Below are 7,705 nucleotides of genomic sequence, written 5' to 3' on the forward strand. Positions count from 1 at the left end.
GGAGGATAATTCAGGAGGCAGTGAGGGCACAGCGATCACTGCCTCGTTATCAGGAAAATTGACTTGGGGAGGGCGAGTGTAGACTCCAGACCCGCTACTGGCTTACCGGGTAAACTTAGCCTTCCCCTCCCACAGCCTCGATCTTCTCATTGGAAGGGGAGCAGCGCCCACTTCCAAGGCTGAGTGAGTATGAAATGGAAACATGAGGTGATGAGCATCTCCTGCTCTGGTTCCTCAGAGTCCATCTCTGCTTTCTGCCCCTGCCAGGCCCTTCGACTCCAGTGACGGTGCTCTTTGGTACCCAGTTCTTCCCCACTGGCCTCTGGCTTAGAGGACCATCAAGGATACACTCGACCTGTCCAGGGGAGCTCTGTCAAATATTCTGTGGCCATCTGTAATCTCCCATGAAGACATGCTGCCCAAAGCAAACTAATGTGCTTGCTTCCCTGGAAAGCCTAAAACCAGGACTTCGGGGTGTCTGGCTGGGCTCAGGAGTTCAAACAGGGTCCTCGACTGTCCCTCTCCACCTCTAGACTTTGCAGGCCTCAGCTTGGCTTCAGCTTCAGACACCTTCTCTCCATGAGACAGCAAGAAGAAGTGTGTGGAGAAGCCCCCACCCACACAGCCCTCACCGTACACACAGACAGAGGGAGCACTCCTTCCCCAGCAACCATCCTCAGGTCCTGGCATGCGGATGCTGGCTGGCCACGTGCATCATGTGCCGGCGCCTGAGCTAATGAGCACGTCTAATGCCATGAGACGTTCTTATTGGCCATCGTGTGTCATCTGACCCCTGTGGTGGAGGGGGTCCTTCTAATATGACCCCCACAGAATCACAGAACATTGTGAGAAGGAGCCTTTTTCCTGAAGCAGGGCACCATGAAGTTAAAACTGTACCAGAGGTCCCTGCAATGCCATGTGAGGGGCAACGCAGCCAGCATTGAGGTGACAAAGAGAAACGTGCCTCTGGAATTCCTAGCACCCCACTTTCAGCCCCTGCCCACAGGTGCCCAGATTTCACTCCACCCCTCTGTTGGCTCTCCATCCTCCCAGACCTCCCAGGCCATCTGCCTTCCCAGGCCTCTCTTGCTTCCTTCTCCAGAAGACCAGACATTTCCTCTGGCACCTGGAACCTGTTTCTGTGCGCCCTCTGAAGCCTGTGTGCCCTGCTCTGCCTGCAAATGGACTCATCGCCCAGCCCTCCCCCAACTCTCACCCCTCCCTTGAGTTCTGAGAGGACGAGCAAACATCCGGAGGGCTGGATCCTCCCCCGACTTCTAGGGAAAGACAAGGGGACACAGCTGGGTCAGTTCAGGAGCCGCACGGATTCTCTGACACCCCGTGGGCCTATTATAGGGGCATGGGAAGCTTCGGGTGAGAGGCACAAAAGGGACCAGAGCTCTTTTCTTCCCTGCCTAGCAGGGGTATGGAGAGGCAACGACTGAGATGCCACCTCTGTAAGAGGAGTCCTCAGGTTCGGAAGGCCACGTGGACCAGACCCTGGCCTAGCACCAGGAAGCATGGCAGGGCGCAGTGAGAGGGAGGGAGCCTCCGCCCTGTGCTGTGGCAGAAAAGAACCACCCCTTCATGTAAGGTGAAATCCAGAGTCTTCAGTCTGGGTGACCACATGCCCTACTTTGCTGAGGACATTCCTGCATTATATCTTTTGTCCTGGTATAATTATTAGTAAAATCCTGTAGTGGGTTGAATTAAACTCCCCCAAAAGGTGTATTCACATCCTCACCCCTGTAACCTGTAACAGAATAAAATTGGAATCTACCTCACACCGTATACCAAAGTCAACTCAAAATGGGTCACAGATCTAAATGTAAGTGCTAAAACTATAAAACTTTTAGAAGAAAACTTAGAGGTAAATCTTTATGACCTCAGATTCGGCGGTGGATTCTTAGATATGACACCAGAAGCGTGAGCAACAAAAGAAAAAAATGAATAAATGGACTTCATCAAAATTAAAAAACTTTGAAGAATCAAAGGATATTATTGAGAAAGTAAAAAGACAACCTATAGAATGGAAAAAAATATTTTCAAATCATGTATATGGTAAAGGTTTAACACCAGCATATATAAAGGACTCCTAAAGAGCAACAATAAAAAAGATAAACAATCAGTCTTTTAAACGAGCAAGAAACTTGAATAAATATGTCTTCAAAGAAATGAAGTACAAATGATGCTAATAAGCACGTGAAAAGATGCTCAATGTTTTTGATTATTGGGGAAATGCGAATCAAAACCACAGTGGGACACCACTTCATTCCTATTAGGATGGCTATAATTTTTTTTAATGGATAAGAAGAAGTGTTGACAAGGATGTGAAGAAATTGGAACGCTTGCACACTGCTAGTGGGCATGTTAAATGATACAGATGCGGCAGAAAACAGTTTGGCAGTTCCTCAAGAATTTAAACATAGACTGTTCACCCCTAGGTATATACCCAAAACAGGTGCTTGCATGCCAGTGTTCACTGAAGCACTCACTACTCACAATAGCCAATGTGGCAACAGCCTGTGTCCATCAACAGGTGAATGAGTAAATAAAATGTGTTCTATACATACAATGGAATATTATGCAGCCATAGAAAAGAATGGAGCTTTGACACATGCAACAACACAAATGAACCTTGAAAACATGTTAAGGGAAGTAAGCCACATACAAAAGGACAAATGTTATATGATTCCACTTATATGAAATATCTAAAAATCAGAAAATTCATAGAGATAGAAGATTAGAGGTTTACAGAGGCTGGTTAAGGGGAGAGAGAAATGAGGGTCTAGTGTTTAATGGTTACAGAGTCTCTGTTTGGGATGATGAAAAAATTGGGGAATAGATAGTGATGGTTTCACAACAACATGAGTGTACTTAATGCCACTGAATTACACACTTAGGAAATGGTTAAAATGGTGACCCTTATGTTATATGGTCATCCCTCAGTATCCGCAGGGGATTGGTTCCAGGAATCCTCCACGGATACCAATGTTCAAGTCCCTTATATGAAACTTACACACATCCTCCCATTTACTTAAAATCATGTCTAGATTACTTACAATACATAAAACAAGGTAAATGCTATGTAAATAGTTGCCAAGTGTGGTAAAGTTTTGCTTTTGGGAACTTTCTGAAATTTTTTTGAATATTTAAAATCTGGGGTTGGTTGAATCCACAGATGAGAAATCTGTGGAAACAGAGGATCAACTTTTTTAAAATGTGTGTGAGGGGAGGAGTCACATGGTCCTCAGGCACTTACCAGCATTTCATGGTTAGTTGGGGTCTTGGACCCCAACCATCTCTTATCCTCAGAGACCCAACTGACAGGCACGTTGACCCAACCTCGGCTGACAGCCCTGAAATTCCTGTCCTCTGGAAAAGGAAAAGAAGTTTGGGTTGGAATTAGAGCACAAAGAGACTCATGAATATTCATAAGCTGATGTTGATGGCCCACTCACTGAAAGCAGTGCTCCTCTGAGCACCAGCAGACCATAAAACATGTAAAATCCATGAATCTGCAGTGAAGGCACATCCACAGCCTGGGGCACCGGGTTCCACATCCACAGCATGTCCCCCTGCTGAGACCCAGGGAGGAATGGAGTTCAGAGACTTTGGAAAAGTAAAAATATTTCCCACATCCTTTCTTTTGGAGAGACCATACCTATATCTAGGATGTGCAGATGAGTTAAAGTATAAGACATACATACACGGTGCCCGGGCTTGTAATGCCCGAGCAGGTGTGGGTACCAGCTGCAGGAGGCAGCGTCAGGTGGGAACACAGAAAGCCAGGGAGGGATACAGGGCAGTGTTTAATTAAGCCCTACCTTACAGGTAAAACAAAACTGATGCGCAAGTTGGTTCCGGGAGAACCACAAAGGACTTAGCAAGCAGAGGGACGATGGACGCAGTGGGGTAGGAGAGGATTCTCTCACCTGAAGTAAATCACAGTTGAGGATAAGGTGTTTCCCATCCCCTCTGTATAAGTCAGGGTTCTCTAGAGAAACAGAACCAAGAGGAGGGAGAGAGGGAGAGAGAGAGAATTATTTTAAGGAAATGGCTCATGTCATTTTAGAGGCTAGTGCATCCAAAGTCTGCAGGGTGGACCAGCAGGCTGGAGGCCCAGGAGAGCTGATGGAGTGGTGCAAGTCTGAAGGCTGTCTGCTGGCAGAATTCTTTCTTGCTCAGGCGAGGTCAGCCTTTGTTCTATTCAGGCCTCCAACTGTTTAGATGTGATCCACTTACATTATGCCTTACTCACTGATTTAAATGTTAACCCATCCAAAAACACCCTCACAGAAACATCCAGAATAATGTTTGACCAAAAATCTGGGCACTGTGGCCCAGCCAAGCTGACACATAAAATTAACCATCACATCCCCGCTTTCATCAATCAACTTTATTGAGATATAACTTACATATGGTAAAATACAAATATTCTAAATGACAGTTTGATAGATTTTGACACATTTATACACTCATGCAACCACCACCCACAGTCAGGATATAGATAAATATCAACCTTTCTATCATCACAAAAAATTTCTTCTTGTCTCTTTAGAAACATTCACTCCCACCTGTAACCCAAAGTGACTACTATCTGCTTCCTGTCACTATACACAAGATTGCTGTTTCTAAAATATTTAAATGGAAACGTCTAAAATGTATATACTCGTTTTGTGTCCGGTTTCTTTCACTCAGCATATCTTTGAGCACCATCCATATTGCTGTGTATATCAGTAACCTCTCTTTTTATCACTGGGTAGCATTCCATCCTATGGTTGTACCACAACTTTTATTCATTCTTGTGTGAGTGTGTGTTTTTGTTTATCTTGAGAAAATAATTAGAACAGAAATTTCTGCTGTACATACAGTAAGTACATATTTAAATTCATAAGAACCTCCCAAACTGCTTTTCAAAGTGAAGGTAAAAGTTTGCATTTCCACTAACAATGAATGAGAGTTCCAGTTGCTCCACATCCTTGCCAACACTTGGAGTTCTTTGCGTTCAATCTTTCTAGTGGATGTGTGGTGTTATCACACTTCCCTGATGCCTAATGGTGACGTGTATCTTTTCACATCTTTATTGGGTATTTGCATATCTTCTTTTGTGAAGTGCCTATTCAAAATTTTTGCAATAATGAGTAACAGTGGTAAAATAAACATTCTTGCCTTGCTCCTTTCCCTATCTTAGGAGAAAAACATTCTGTCTTTCATTATTAAGTTTGATAATAGCTGTAGGTTTTCATAGCTGCCTTTTTTAGGTTGAGGGGTTTCCCTTTATTTATATTTTTAAAGAGGGTTTCTTTTAAATCATGAGTGGGCACTCAATTTTGTTAGATGCTTTTATAGCATCTATTGAGATCATCATGTGGGTTTTTCCAATTATACTTTTAGTGCAATGAATTGCATAACATAATTTGCATTCCTGAGATAAATTCTCTTGATCAGGATATATTATTCTTTATACATACATATTCCTGGATTCAATATGCTACAGTATTATTAAGGATGTTTACATGTATGCGTTTTGTGGACAATGGTTTATAGGATTCTTTTCTTGTAATGCCTTCTTTCTGATTTTGATATCAGGGTAATGCTGGCCCCATAAACTAAGTTACGAAGTCTCTCCTCCTCCTTGACTTTCTGAAAGAGTATATGTAGGATTGATAATACTTCCTTAAATATTTGATTGAATTCACTAGTGAATTCAGATCTGGGAGTTTCCTTGTGCGAAGGTTTTTAAATTTTAATTTCATTAACAGTAATAGAACTATTCAGGTTGTCTTTTTTTTCTTCTCTTAAATGGGCTTCAGTAATTTTCCTATCAAGAAATTTGTCTATTTTATTTAAATATTCAAGTTTGTTGGCACAAAGCTGTTATTTCTTTGCTTTTCTTTTAATGTCTGTATAATCTGTAGTGATATCACCCGTTTTATTACTGATATTAATAATTTACTTTATAGTTCTTTTTAAAAGTCATTCTGCTGGGACTTAATCATTTTTATTGATCTTTTCAAAGAAACAGCTTCTTGTTTTATTATTTTCTCTATTATTTCCTTTCTATTGCACTGGTTTCTGCTATTAACTTGATTACTTCCTTCATTCTACTTACATTAGGTTGAATTTACTCCTCTTTTTTTGATTTCTTAAGATGATGCTCAGTTTATTAATTTTGGATCTTTCTTCCTTTCTAATAAAATCCTTTAAAATTAAAAATTTCTCTCTATGCATAACATTTTAATATACTGTATTTTCATTTTCATTCAGTAAAGAATATTTTCTAATTTCTTCTACTATTTCCTCTAGTTGACTCATGCATTATTTAAAAATGTGTTGCTTAATTTCTAAATATTGGGGATTTTCTAGATATCTTTCTATTACTGACTTCTATTTTAATTCCATTGTACTCAGATACACATTCTGTATTGTTTTGGTCCTTTTAAATGTATTGAAATTTGTTTTCTGCCCCAGATATGGTCTATTTTTATGAATGTTCCATATTCACTTTTTTCATTTATTATTTTTTAAATTTATTTGGGAGGGAGGTAAGTAGGTTTTTGTTTATTTCTTTCTTTCTAATGGAGGCACTGGGGATTGAACTCAGGACATTGTGCATGTTAAGCATGGGCTCTACTACTGAGCTACACCCTCCCCTTCCATGTTCGCTTTTAAAAGATTTTGTACTCTGCTGTGTTTAGATGGAGTGTTCTATAAATGTCAATTAAATCAATGTGGTGAAAAGTGTTGTTCAGGTGGGTTTTTTCTGAGACTTTTTTTTTTTTGAGGTAGAGTCAGTTTACAACGTGTCAGTTTCTGGTGTACAGCACAATGCTTCAGTCACACATGAGTATACACATATTCATTTTCATATTCTTTTTCACCATAAGCTACTACAACATACTGAATATATTTCCCTGTGCTATACAGTATAAATTTGTTTATCTATTTTATATATACCTCCTCCCTCAGTAACTGATAGAACAAGTAGAAAAAAGTGAATAAAACACTTGAACAACAACAGTGAGGGAGGAGCGTGACAATTTTTTAATATAATTATGGATTTGCCTATTTATCCTTTAAGTTGTCAGTTTTGTTGTCATATATTTGAAATTCCCTGATTAGAATATACATTTTTAGAATTTTTGTGTCTTGAAATGCCCCTCTTTATTCCTTGTTCTTAATACTGTTTCTTGTTCTGAAGTTTACTTTTTCTGATATTTAATGTGTCACTCCAGCTTTCTTATAATTAATGCTTGTATCTTTTTCTATTCTTTTAGTTTTAACTTAACTGTGTCTTTAAATTACTGAGTTTTTTAAAATAGACAGCATAGAGTTGGATCTTCTGTTATTATGTAGTTTGAAAATATCTTCCTTTAAATTGAAGTTTTTAGACCAGTTACACTTAATAATCACAATGTTTGGATATAAATCTACGACTTTACCATTTCTTCTGTATTTGTCTCACCTATTCTTTGTTCCTTTTTTCTCCTTTCCTGATTTCTTTTGGATTACTTGAATTTTTAGGCTTCCATTTTATCTCCACTATGAGTTAATTAACTATACCATGATTCCCTTCTTCATGAGGCCCAGTTACTTCTTACCACTGCCTCTTCTAATAAGTGTCCCTTCTTTGCTTAACCTAGTGTAAGTGATGTCTTGTTCTTTGTAACCAGGAGATTACTGAATTAGAAAACTACTCAAA

Source organism: Camelus bactrianus, chromosome 11 (assembly GCF_048773025.1).
Source record: "Camelus bactrianus isolate YW-2024 breed Bactrian camel chromosome 11, ASM4877302v1, whole genome shotgun sequence".
Classification (NCBI taxonomy): Eukaryota; Metazoa; Chordata; class Mammalia; order Artiodactyla; family Camelidae; genus Camelus; species Camelus bactrianus.